Source organism: Gorilla gorilla, chromosome 13 (genome assembly GCF_029281585.2).
Source record: "Gorilla gorilla gorilla isolate KB3781 chromosome 13, NHGRI_mGorGor1-v2.1_pri, whole genome shotgun sequence".
Classification (NCBI taxonomy): domain Eukaryota; kingdom Metazoa; phylum Chordata; class Mammalia; order Primates; family Hominidae; genus Gorilla; species Gorilla gorilla.
Window position 1 is genome coordinate 130,518,174 of NC_073237.2, and position 13,820 is coordinate 130,531,993.

The 13,820-nt window shown below is 56.8% G+C and overlaps 1 non-coding gene across 1 annotated transcript; it reads right to left on the minus strand.

Moving 5' to 3' along the window:
- Positions 1 to 3,357: 3,357 nt before the first annotated feature.
- On the minus strand, positions 3,358 to 3,483 carry LOC115933060 (U6atac minor spliceosomal RNA). The gene has a single exon (XR_004069091.1). It is a non-coding gene; the product is annotated as a U6atac minor spliceosomal RNA (small nuclear RNA).
- Between the last annotated feature and the right edge of the window lie 10,337 nt (positions 3,484 to 13,820).

Consider the following 13,820-nt stretch of genomic DNA (forward strand, 5'->3'; position numbering starts at 1 on the left):
AAAATTGTGCCTGTGCACACATACACATACACACGTCACATGCATGTGTACACATATATATATATGCATGTAGTGCACAGCTGTACATGGGTGCACACAAGTACATTTGTGCAGCAAACCACAGCATGTGTATGTGTATGTAGATGTACGTGCAAGGTATGTGTGCATAGGGTATGTGTGTGCACATGCACAAATGCATGTATGTGATTGCACACATGTATGCCTGTGTATGGAATCAGGAACCAGACAAGGTCTTCACCTGCATCTGGTTAGTTTACTTCAAGCCATTTTTTTTTTTTTTTTTTTTTTTTTTTGGGAGACGTCTTGCTCTTGCCCAGGCTGGAGTGTAGTGGCACGACCTCAGCTCACTGCAACCTCTGCCTCCCAGGTTCAGGTGATTCTCCTGCCTCAGCCTCCTGAGTAGCTGGGACTACAGACCCCCACCCACCACGCCCATCTAATTTTTGTATTTTTAGCAGAGATGGGGTTTCACCATGCTGCCAGGCTGGTCTCGAACTCTTGATCTCAAGTGCTCTGCCTGCCTTGGCCTCCCAAAGTTCTGGGATTACAGGCGTGAGCCACCGAGCCCGGTCCCTCGAGTCTTTTTAAATCGCCAGATCCTCCCTCTTTTTTCTGTGCCATGTATCGTTGAAACCAGGTCGTTTATCTTGTGGCCTCCTGGTCTGGTTTTGCTGAGTGCGTCTCCGTGGGGCTGTTCAGCATCTTCCTGTCTCCTGTGTTCTCTGTAACCTGGCAGTGGGGGAGGCAGCCGGCCACGCTCCATGCACCCACCACGGTGGGTGGTGCTGTGTGCGTGTTCAAACAGCTGACTCATTAGCAGATTGGTTTTATTTGATAAACATCTTTCCAGTCCTTACTTGAGTCCTATGTTAAAAAACATACAGGAGTTTGTGCCTATGACAGACGTGATGCACGGGGACACACACACAGGCCAGGCGAATGCTCTCACCACGCTTGCCATTCTCACTCTCTGGGGTGCCTTTCTGGTGGTTTCCATCTATGGGAACCACGCACAGGTGGGGTCTATCTGTGTCATTTAGGAAAACAAGCTGTGTGTCACATCCTGGCACATCCTGCTCTTCAGCCCATGAAGGAAGCTCTCAAAACACTGTGGTGGGGTACAGGTGTTGGCCGTGTGGATTCACTGTCCCAGCAAGGAGCTACCTTAGGGTCAAGGATGAGTTCTGAGAAATAGGAGGAGAAAAGAAAGACTCAGTGAAGAGGAGAATCAGGTATGGTTACCCAGAGGAAGGGCAGAGGATGCTGAATCCCAGTAGAGTGATGCCCGCTCCTGGGTTGTGGGCTGAGATGGCATTTCACGCCCTTGGGGGAGACCCTGACCCTCACCACCAAGCCCGACAGGTGTGGGGGAGCAGGGGGTGCAGGTACTGTTAAAGGTGAGATCCACTTGGCAAAGATTTTATGTAACTCAACTAATGAGGGGACCTGTAAGATGTTACAACCGCTTGAAAGTACCACACTTATGCAGGCAAACGAATGCTAAGACAAATTGCAAATACATTCAAACTGGCAAAAGGTCGAAATCCACAGTAATAATCACATCCCACTGGGCAGGCACATTCAGCTTCCTACGATTTCGAGCTGTGAACAATGAACAGCAAAGAGCAAAGGTGGAGAGGACCTGGATGGCTGCTTAGACTCCTTAGGTTGAGCAAAGGGTTTTTTCCTTATGCCTATTTCAAGGTCTCTCTGTTTTTCCTGATAGTCGACTCTTCTGTCAAAAGCTTGGTGAGCAGGAGGGAGGGTTCCCATAAGGTCTTTTGGGGAGGGAAATACCAGAATATGGGGTGACCCCAAGGGGAGGGGCTCTAACAGATGAAGGCCGCTTGGTAGCTTCATTGTCGGGGTGCAGGGGGCAAGCTGGGCTGCGGTTTCCAGCCTCCAGGCTGAGCCCTCACCTGGATCGGCCCACTCTCTCCTAAGGGATGCAGCCAGGCTGTGGCTTTAACGTGGCTGGTGTGCTGACTGCGCAGGCCTGAGCCCTGGAGCGGCGCGCACTTGGCCTGCCTATTTTCCACATCCCAGGCCTCTGTGCCGGGCCCTCCAGCTCCCGGGGCCTGCGCCTCCCGCAGCCTTGGCTGTCTCAGCAGGTGGCACCGCGTCCTTCCCCGGAGGGGGACTGACACCCTGCAGTTACCGCTGACCCTGCCCTCCACGGCTGTTGGCACATCTTCTCCAGAACCCAGGGCTCTCAGCCCCTCCATGGTGCCCGCACCCGGCCTCCGGCCTCGCCCCGCCGCAGCCGCGAAGGTCTTCCCGCTGCCATCCTTGCCCGCTGGGCTGTTCTCAGCGTGGCCGCCAGGGATGTCCTTTGAGCTCATTCGGTCCCGTCCCTCCCCTGCGGGAGGTTCTCCAAGGTCTCGCCCTTGCTGAGGGTCGAAGCTCAGGTCCTTGCACAGGTCCCTGGGGCCCCGGGCCAAACGGGTCGTCCCCTGATCCCCCTCCTGGCCCCTGGCTCCCCTCCAGCCCCGGGACCTTGCGGGGCCCTCCCTGCGTCTCAGGGCTCCGAGGTCCTCGCGCCGCCTTGGATCTGGACTTGGGTGTGGACCTCCCCGTCCGCCCTGCTCGCTGGAGCGGGTCTCCACGGGGCTCGGGGCGGAGGCTCTGGAATGGCCGGGAATGCGCTCCGGCCGGGCAGAGGCTTCGCTCGGTAGCTGCCGTATCTCCGGGCCGTGCCCAATGCTTCGTTTTCTGTGAATGAATCAATGTTGAGCGGAAACTTCCGTCAGGCTTTGAACGAGACCCTGAACGTTTCCGATGCTGGGGACGCGCCCGTCAACCCGCCGAGCCGCCCTATGCCTCATGCGGCGACCGAGGCGCCCTCGGGAGACGGGCCCTGTCGGGTGTCGAGACGCGAACACGACCCAATGCCAAGAAGGGGCGGTGAAGATGAACGGAAAAGCCCCAGGCAGCGGCGGAACGGCGCACCCGTGCACAAGTGCGACCCGCGCCCGTGTCCCAAGGAAAGAAGATAAAAGATAAAACAAAAAATTCCCCGGGCTTTGCGGTGACTCACGCCTGTAATCCCCGCACTTTGGGAGGCCGAGGCGGGCGGATCACCTGAGGTCAGGAGTTCAAGACCAGCCTGGCCAACATGGCGAAACCTCGTCTCTACTAAAATTACAAAAAATTAGTCGGGCGTGGTGGCAGGCGCCTGTAATCCCAGCTACTCGGGAGGCTGAGGCAGGAAAATCGCTTGAATCCAGGGGGTGCAGGTTGTAGTGAGCGGAGATCGCGCCATTGCACTCCAGTCTGGGTGACAGAATAAGACTCCGTCTGAAGAAAAATAAAAAACAAAACAAACACCAAAAAAAAAAAAAACGATGGTTAGATGCCACGAAGTAGGTGGCAATGCCTTAACCGTATGCGTGTTGTCAGGCCCGAGGGCCTCTTCCATCCTTGTCAAGGGGAGTGCTAACCTTCTCTCCTTTCATACAACACGCCTCAGCGTCCGTGCGCATTATATTTAAGGACGAAAGCTCCACCCACCTTTCGGTGAGGGTGACTTCTTGTTCGCTATCCATGGAGGTACATTTATAAAAATGTCATGGTTCAGTGGGAAACCACAAATGTTCGCATTCAATTAATCATCTTTATTAATTTGAACGTGTAAGAAAAAATCTACCACTTTTCGTGCCCTAATATATTCATAAAAGTAGCCAATTAGAAGCTGAGGGGAACAAACGGAAGTCCCGAGCGTCCTTCAGAGAAGTAGATTCCCCCGGAAACAAAACAGGGCGGGCGCGCACCTCCTGCGGCGACACGCCCAGCAGACGGCGGAAGGCGGGAAGAACTGTCTACGGAAGTGGAAGGTTGGTAACGAATCAGAGAACAAGGATCGGAAGAGCCGTTCCACGGACTTCCGGACGCGGCCCTGCCCCGGGAACTGCGGGTGTTCAGGACCCTGTGGTGCGCGGGACGCCGCCCGCGCATGCGCTGCGCCGGCTCAGTCACGTTTTCGCAAGCTCTGCGCGGTTTTGGGTGGCGAGTTCGAGCCTTAGAACGGCGGAGTGCCCTGGAACCGGTTTCGGCTCTGGCGTCCGCGCGTGTCCTCCGGCTCCAGGTTACAACGTCAGTATTGGCGCCTTGGCGCGGTCCCGTCCTGCTCTCGTCCTCCGTTCCGTGGACCCCCGGGCGGTTCTGGCGCCTCGCAGGCCGGGCCCCTCCCATCGCCTCGATGGGCAGGGCTCTGCGAGGCTCGGGGACCGGGGACGCGCGGCCTTCCTGACAAGGAGCCCGAGGGTCTGCACAGCCTGGGGCACCACCCGGCCTGGTGAGGATGATCGCTGTGCGCGCGATGCACATGCGCCCTCAACACCTCTGCACATTCATGCACGTGTCCATACATGGGTGCACACACGTCCTTACACGTATGTACATACGCATGTCTACACACGCCCATGTCTACACGCGCACATGTCTACACGTGCACATGTCTGCACACGCACATCTGCACACGAGTCACACGTGCAAGTGCACGCATAGATGGTGGACACGCGTTTACACACGTGAATATGTGTATACACATGCAGACACATGTGCCTGCCCCCATGGATGTGTGCACAGACAAGCACAGAGGTCCTCAGTGGCTCACTCCTGGTGGCCGTGTGCTGTGGCCTGTGAATGGCCATACTCATTTCTCAGAGCTTTTGAGTTGTGTGTGTTTCCAGTTGTACATATTAATTAGAAAAAACAAAAGTGAATTTGTAGGTTAAGGCAGGTCCTTAAGTTTCCTTAATTTCCTCTCCCTGGAGACCTGGCAGGCTGGGCTGGGCACTGCTGCAGGAGGCCAGCCGCACCCTGAGTCAGGTCTTCTCCAGAAGGTTCAGGGCAAGCTGTGGATTACAGATAGGAAACCAAATGCATGAGGAAGGCACTGCTCACCCTGCAAAGACGGTCAAGGTGTGGGGTGGGGAGCAGCAGCCTGGAGGTCAGAGCCAGGACCTTGGGGGCTGAGAGTGGTGTGCTTGGCTGGTGATCTTCAGCAGTGGGAGGCCTGGTGTCACCCTGGGGCCCAGACTGTGAAGGACTGGTGGCTTTGGGGATCTGCGTGATCCAGGGGGCCCAAGCATCTGCCCAGCCGGCGTTCTGTGCACTGCCCACCTGCCTGTGTTGTCATGAGGAAGGGGTTTGCTAAAATGCAGATTCTTGCCTCTTCCCTAGTCTGAGTCCAGGGTCTGTGGTCAGGCCTGGGAATCTGTATTCATTGAGGCCCTTTGGGTCCCGCCATCATAGCAGCCTGTCTTTACTTTGGGTGGAGGTCGGAGGTCTGCACATCACCCAGGAGGCTTACCAGTGGTAACCCAAGAAGAGGGAAGATGGCAAGAGGGTCTTTGCAGGGTTGGGAGGGCAAGGCCGGAAGGACCTGGGAGGCCACAGCACCCTCTCGGACTTGGCGCAGAACCCGTGGAAGCAGCCTGCGATGCACGGATGGAGGTGGCTTTGCCCTGTGTCTGCTGGTGCCTCTGGAACTCCGGCTCTGACAGACGCTGCATCTCCTGCTGACTGCTGCATCCCAAGATGAGCCCAGCGCTTGCACACAGGGCGTCCCAAAGTGTTGAACAAAGGCATGATCAGTGTCGGTACTGCCCTGAGACTCATGCCCTCAGCCCCGATTCGGGCACATGCTCATGTCAACCACTGGAAGTCCCTCTGGGGCCCACAAATGTCTCTAGACCAGAGGAAGAGTGGGCCTGGCTCCATGTGCCTGGCGCCTGGGGCAGAAAGGTGGACGGGGCAGTCAGAGTGGTCACCATCGGGGAGTACACTTTGCACTCCACTCGAGTCTCCAGGGATATAACTCACTGGATCCTAAGTCTCGCTTTCTGAGGGCCGTTCTTAGAGTCTCCTGTATGAAATCAGGCTACATCCAGAGAAAGTTCCAGAAATAAGAAAAGATGAGATCGCCTACTGACCCTCCCATTTTTTGCACACGGACACTGAGGGAGGGGAGGAACTTGCTCAAGGGCACCACGCAGTTTTTTTTTGAGATGGAGTCTCAAAGATGGAAAATTCCTCCAACCATGAGGAATTTGAACGCTTATCCGGAATAGTGGAAAATGAACGTCTCATGGAGTTAGGGCCTGTCACCACCTGGGGATCTACAGTCAGACGTGGCATAGAGGATGCCCTCCCAGATCCCGCTCTGTCTCCCAGACTGGAGTGCAGTAGTGCCACCTCGGCTCACTGCAACCTCCGTCTCCCGGATTCAAGCGATTCTCTGGCCTTAGCCTCCTGAGTAGCTGGGATTACAGGCGCACACCACTACACCCGGCTAATTTTGTATTTTTAGTAGAGATGGGGCTTCACCATGTTGGCCAGGCTGGTCTTGAACTCCTGACCTCAGGTGATCCACCTGCCTCAGTCTCCCAGAGTGCTGGGATCACAGGCGTGAGCCACCATGCCCAGCCCACCCCACGAGTTATTGCTAGAGTGGTGAGGTAGGGAGCCGGCCCCCAGCTCCCGGTGCTGGACATGGGCAGGGTGGGCGTGGGTTCCCTTCCAGCCCTGGCAGAGCCCTGGACCATGCGTGCTTTTCCCCTCACGTGTCGAGGCAGGCAGGGCTGCTGCATAGAGTACAAGATGCCCCATTGAGATGGAACCTCAGACAAATGAGGCATGTTTTACTGTAAGCATATCCCTAATATTTCATGGGACACACTTATACTAAAACTTATTCATTGTTTATCTGAGTTTCAAATGTAGTGGAGTGCCCTGTATTTTTATTTGCTAAATTTGGCAGCCCTAGTAACGGGAGCTGGAAGGCTTTTGTTATTTGCCCTCAAGCAGCATTTCCTGGCATTGGCTTCAGTGACCAGTTGTCTCTTGAAATGTCCCATGGACAGAAGGGAAGAAAACTGGGAAATACTGTGTTAAATAAACTTGCACAATTCCTTTTTTTTTTTCTTTAAAGAAAAGCCTAGCCGGGCGTGGTGGCTCACACCTGTAATCCCAGCACTTTGGGAGGCCAAGAAGGGCGGCTCACAAGGTCAGGAGTTTGAGACTATCCTGGCCAATGTGTTGAAACCCCATCTCTACTAAAAATAAAAAAATTAGCTGGGTGTGGTGGCGGGTGCCTGTAATCCCAGCTACTTGGGAGGCTGAGGCAGGAGAATTGCTTGAACCCAGGCGGGAGGTTGCAGTGAGCTGAGATCACGCTGCTGCACTCCAGCCTGGGCAACAGAGTGAGACTCCGTCTCAAAAAAGAAAAGAAAAGAAAAGAAAAAAGCCTATTAGTTGGCAGGAGGGCTTATGAAAATGAGGCCTGGGGGATGTGTCATTTACTCAACTGTCTTGGCTAATGGGATCTCTAGGCTGGTGTGGTTGCGTTCTGTGTTTTTTTTTTTTTTTTTGAGACGGAGTCTCGCTCTGTTGCTGAGGGTGGAGTGCAGTGGTGCAATCTCGGCTCGCTGCAACCTCTGCCTCCCAGGTTCAAGCAATTCTCATGCCTCAGCCTCCAGAGTAGCTGGGATTACAGGCATGTGCCACCATGCCCAGCTACTTTTTTGTGTTTTTTGTAGAGACAGGATTTCACCATGTTGGCCAGGTTGGTCTCGAACTCCTGACCTTGAGTGATCCGCCCACCTTGGCCTCCCAGAGTGCTGGGATTATAGGCGTGAGGCACCGCGCCTGGCTGTGTTCTATGTTCTGTAAAGGAAAACAGTGCAGGTAGGAGAAAAGAGGGGCCTGGGAAGGGAAGAAAACAGCAGGGAAGAGGAGGGCTGAAGACAGAGCAGAAGGAAGGCTGAGTGGCTTTAGCTCTTTGGCCTAACCCAGACCAGTCAGAGTTCACTCTGGGCACCTCCCAGTGGCAGCCACTTGATTTGCAGGCAAAGAGCTTGGAGACCGGCTCTGCAAATTCAGCCTTATCCCTGTCCACATGGGTATGGCCCCGGAAAGCACTCAACAAATATGCACTAAATGGATGACTTCAGGCAGTGATCCAGATTATTCAGAGCAGAAAGCTGCTTGGGCTCTGATTGCAGAAAAGTACTCCCCGCTCATCCGGATGCAGGGATACCTTCCAAGACCCCCAGTGGAGGCCTGAAACTGTGGATTGTACCAAACTGTAGAAATACAGTACTGTTTTTTTTTTCCTATACATACATACCTATGATAAAGCTAGGCACAGTAAGAGATGAACAGTAATTACTAATGATAAACAGAACAATTGCCACAATATACTGCTGTAATAAAATTAGCGTGTGTGATCTTTCACAATATCCTAGTGTTCCATGCTCACCTAGTTTCCAGCCACTATTGACTGTGGGTACCTGAAATTGCAGAAAGCAGAAACTCAGATAAGGGGGCACTACTGTACTCTTTTTTTTTTTTTTTTTGAGACAGTCTCGCTCTGTCGCCCAGGCTGGAGTGCAGTGGTGTGATCTCGGCTCAGTGCAACCTCTGCCTCCCGGGTTCAAGTGATTCTCCTGCCTCAGCCTCCCGAGTAGCTGGGATTACAGGCATGCATGCACCACCACACCCGGCTAATTTTGTATTTTTAGTAGAGATGGGGTTTCTCCATGTTGGTCAGGCTGGTCTGGAACTCCCGACCTCAGGTGATCCGCCCACCTCAGCCACCCAAAGTGCTGGGATTACAGGCGTGAGCCACCATGCCCGGCCCAATTTTGTGTTTTTAGTAGAGACAGGGTTTCACCATGTTGGCCAGGCTGGTCTTGGACTCCTGGCCTCAAGCAATCCTCTTGCTTCTACCTCCCAAAGTGCTGGGATTACAGGCATGAGCCACCGCGCTCGGCCCTGTACTCTTATTTGCAGGCTCACATGGCTTTGGGGAGTCTGTATTTTCTAGAATGCTGATGACATTTCTGCTCCAGATCTGGGGAAGTGTTGGTGAGTCAGTACTCAGCAGGATAGAAGGCTGAGGACAGTTTGGGCCCTCACAGGTGGCCATTCTCCCTCCTCAGAAACCCGGCCATGTGGTGGGCCGAGGCTGCCCGCTCTTTCGAAACTCCGAGCTCCGGGCACCCACAAGGAAGGAAGGACGAAGCGAGGGTGGAGTGAGTGCAGTGAGAAGCGCTCCTCCCGGCCGCCAGCACCATCCTGCGGAGTTAGTGATGTGGCGGGATCAGAGTTCAGTCTTTACAGGGAATGTCTCCTGGAGACACATCTTACTGGCAGCATCTGTGGGCTGCCTGGGGGTGGGGTGAGGCAGGAATGGGGTGGCCTGACCCCTGCCCTGCCCACATCTCATGCACACACCTCCACCCACCTGCTGGCTGGTCCCAGAGGCCTTCCTAGGTTCCCGGGAGGCTCTCCGCTGGGAGCCGGGGGAAGTGTCAGAGCCAGGGCGACATTCCCAGGAATAGCGAGAGGCCCCGGGGACTCATTGCCTCTCAGAACGGAAGGCCTCGGTGACCCAGGACCCTCCTGGGGCCGTCACAAGTCTTCGAGTAACCACTGGGGCCCAGCGGGTCAGCTTCAAGGCCACTCCTAATGGCCACCACGCTGACCAGCAGCTTTTAGAATGGGCTGGTCCTTTGGAACTGCCCCTGGCTGGTGGGTGTCCCTGCCTGCCAGCCCCCGTCCTGCTGGCCTTGGTCTGGGTGGTGGGCTGGCCCTAGGGTGGGGTGTTCCTCCTACCCCTGCCTCTGCTTCCATCACTTTTTTTTTTTTGAGACAGCATCTCTGTTGCTCAGGCTGGAGTGCAGTGGCGCCATCTCGACTCATTGCGACCTCTGCCTCCTGAGTTCAAACAATTCTCCTGCCTCAGTCTCCCGAGTAGCTGGGATTACAGGCGCCCACCACCACTCCTGGCTACTTTTTGTATGTTAGTAGAGATGGGATTTCACCATGTTACCCAGGGTGGTCTAGAACTCCAGACCTCAGGCAATCCATCTGCCTCAGCCTCCCAAAGTGCTGGGATTACAGGCTTGAGCCACAGCGCCTGGCTGCTTTGGTCACTTTGGGAACAGTATTCCAGTGTCAGGCTGCTGGGCCCGGGGGCTTGGGTGTCTGCCCCAGTCAGTCGCCCCTCTTGGGGTGGGACACCCAACAGGCATGGAACACAGGGTACCTGTGTCTTTTAGGGCGCAGGGCTGGGCAGTTCCAGCAGTGTCCACCAGGGGGCAGGGCCACACCGCTCAGGGTGGAGCTGGAGCCACCAACCCACATCCTGGCTGGGGCTCCCGGCTCTCACCACAGCCCTCTCCGCCTGGCTTCTCTGGGCTTGGGCAAGGCCCCTAACTGTTCTGTGCCTCAGTGTCTTTCCCCTTGAAGGGACTGATCTGCAGAGTGCCCGCCCTGGGGCTGAGCTTATGGTGAGGGCTCGGTGGCAGCCAGCCCTGACTGTCCTGTTTACCCCATGGAGAAACTGAGGCTGGAGTGTCCGCTGGACATCGGAGGTGACACCCTCAGGTGCAGCTGGCAGCAGGGCCCCAGGAGATGCTGGGAGGTGCCTAGATTTGTGGGGTTCTTGGTATGTGCCCAGCACTCAACAGTTCCAGTTGCAGTCCGGACTCTCTCTGGCATTTTTTTTTTCAGGTCATGTTTTCTGTGTGATACGTAGAATACCTGCTCACTATAGAGGCATTTAAAGCAACACTGAGCCGGGTGCGGTGGCTTATGCCTGTAGTTTCAGCTACTCAGGAGGCTGAGACTAGAGGATCACTTGAGCCCAGGAGTTCAAGACCAGCCAGGGCAACATAGCAAGACCCCATCTGTAAAAAAATTTTAAAATTTACCCAGGCGTGGTGGCACGCACCTGTGGCCCCAGCTACTCAGGAGGCTGAGGTGGGAGGATTGCTTGAACTTGGGAGGTCGAGGCTGCAGTGAGCTGCGGTTATGCCACTGCACTCCAGCCTGGGTGACAGAGTGAGACCCCATCTCTAAAAACAAACAACAAACTAAACGACATGGAGAAAGAGTACAATAAAAACTAAAAAGAGCTCTAATCTTACCAATCAGCACGTGACGGGCACCACTGGCATTTCTACGGAGGAGAGTCGTTGGCATTCCTGTGGGTTTTCTATTTCCCATTGGGTCCAGAGTGTGGAGCGGCTCAGGGAGGCCCTGGAAAGGCAAGGGAAGGACCCAGCGTGCCTTTTTGTGTGTTCCAAGGTTTCCTGGGACTGGAAGACTCTGTCAGTGATGTGCAGGGGGAGCAGGAGGGTCCAGATAAGGCCCTTTCGGTGCTGTGTATCGAAGGCCCAGAGGGTTTACAGTGGGATGTTTCCCTGCATGCAGATGCCTTCCCCGTCACGTCCTGGGTTCCTGAGGACCAGGCACTTTGCCCGAAGTACACAGTTACTGTGGTTTCTTTTTGCCGCCCCACCCCCCGCCCCCAGCACTATTATGAAATGAATATTGGCCTTGAAGTAGATGGTGTCTTAGGAAGGAGAAAAAGCATTTCCCTTCACGGTGCCTGTGGTGACCTCTGGGCAGAGTGGTAACCGCCCTGCCTGGCAGGCCCAGGACTCCCTGGATTTCTCCGACTCTGCAGGGATGCCCCCATGGCCTCCCAGTCAAGCCTGCTCAAGGGGCTGCCGTTCTCTGCTTCTGCAGAGAGGGTGATGACCGTCTAGGGGGAGAAGACCTCTTCTCAGGGCTCAGGGGCCTCTATTAATAAAGTGACTGCTGACCCCGGACGTACGGGAGGGAGGAGGGGACGGAATGTTCCCAGGGTTGGCGTTTGGCCAGAGACGCTTCTTGCCTGACCCAGCTGGCCTCCTGAGCACTCCGGTTCTGCCCTGGCCCCCGAGGCTCCGATGGGCCGGAAGCCCTGCATGGACCAAGTGCTGGGGCTCCCCTTCCTCAGGGACATAAATCTCCCTGGACTGGCTCCCTGCGAGCGTCCTGAGGGCCTGAAAGAAGGAGGGACGGAGCCTCAGGCCTACGGGACCAGGCAGGACTCAGACATAGGCCATCCACCCTCCAGGAGCTGGCTCACAGCTGTTCTGGAAACTTCTCAGGCTGCACACGGTCCGGCTCTGCCTCTAGACCCCAGAGGCAGCCAGCAAGAGGGCTCTTGCTGTAGTTTGCTCACGTTCGGTTGTTTCCATGGGTGTTAGTGGGTGTGGGCTGGGGACAGGCAAGAGGACAAGTCCTCTCCACCATCAGAAGCCCGGCCTGTGCTGCAGAGACAGGAGGATGTGGTGCAGGCCAGTGAGCCCAGCTTGTGTGTCTTGGTTTAGCCACTCACAGACCCCTGTGCAGTTCTCTGGGGCTGAGGTTCTCGGTACCCCAGGAGGGGAGGCAGGCGATTTTAACAAGTCATTCTAAGGACAGCACGGCTGGCAAGAGGTGGCCACTGCTGTTTCCCGGACGGACAGGTGAGAAACCCAGGGCACAGAGAGGCCACTTGCCGGCCCCACGCCACACAGGGAGTGCGGAATGACTTTGGGATAAGTCCGCACACACCGCGGCAGCCCCTACTTACGAGAACTTTGCGGCAACCTTGAGTGCGGGTTCTAAGCAGAAACAGAGGCCAGGCTTCAGGGACGGGTGGTGCCACCAGGAGGGGCTTTTCTGGTCTGACAGGCCGAGTGGGGCCGGGGCCTTCGGGAGGGAGGCCGGGGCGTGTGCGGTCACCGCTGTGCCAAGGAAGAAGGCACTCCAGGCAGGGACCAGGCCCAGGCAGAGGCCCCGGGAGGGCTGCTGGTGAGGCTGCGGGGTTGGGGCTGGAGTAGGAGGTAGAATCTTCTTGGGATTGGCCCAAAAGATGTCACAGCACCAAAGTGTGGGCCAGCCTCGGGGGTCCCTCCAGGTGACATTTCAGTGCCCCAGGAGAGGCCACCTCGGAGACTTGGCCCCGCAAGGCCCTAGCACACACTGGCGGGGAGAGGCTGCCTGTTCTCCCTGCAGTAAATGCCCCGGGCCGACAGACTGGGCCAAGTCCCGTGGGCCTGGGGTCGCTTTGGTGGGTGCCCTCCCCTGCCTCGGCATTTGGACCATCCCAGAGGCTGCAGGGATTTAACTCGGGTGGGTGCTGGTCCCTGTAGTTGGAGCCCCAAGACCCTCTGGCCAGAGGAAGAGCCCAGCATTCCTGGCACCCATGAGAGGACCCGAATAGCCCGTCTTGAATCATACCCACTGCCTCCACGCCCCTCGCCTACCTCCCGCGCCCCTCGCCTGCCTCCCGCGCCCCTCGCCTGCCTCCCGCGCCCCTCGCCTGCCTCCCGCAACCCTCGCCTGCCTCCCGCAACCCTCGCCTGCCTCCCGCAACCCTCGCCTGCCTCCCGCGCTGCGCCCCTCGCCTGCCTCCCACGCCCCTCGCCTGCCTCCCGCAACCCTCGCCTGCCTCCCGCGCTGCGCCCCTCGCCTGCCTCCCACGCCCCTCGCCTGCCTCCCGCAACCCTCGCCTGCCTCCCGCGCTGCGCCCCTCGCCTGCCTCCCACGCCCCTCGCCTGCCTCCCGCAACCCTCGCCTGCCTCCCGCGCTGCGCCCCTCGCCTGCCTCCCACGCCCCTCGCCTGCCTCCCGCAACCCTCGCCTGCCTCCCGCGCTGCGCCCCTCGCCTGCCTCCCACGCCCTGCACCCCCGTGCACCACGCTGTGTACTCTGGGGCTGGGGAGCCCTGGGGAGGCTGAAGCACTTACAGAAGCTTCCCTGGGGCACCAGAGCTCGGTGAGGGTGGAGATAAGTTAGTTTAAAAAATGCCGCCAGACAGAGCACGTGGAGGCACGAGTGGTGCCAGCTTTGCCCTCTCTCGGGCCTGCCAGTCAAGACCCCTGCCCTCTGAGTGCTTGCTGCGCATGGGCTGGAACCAGGTGCCCACGTACATGATGTCTGGCCCCTGGGGGCTGCGCATTGCTTCCTCTTTGG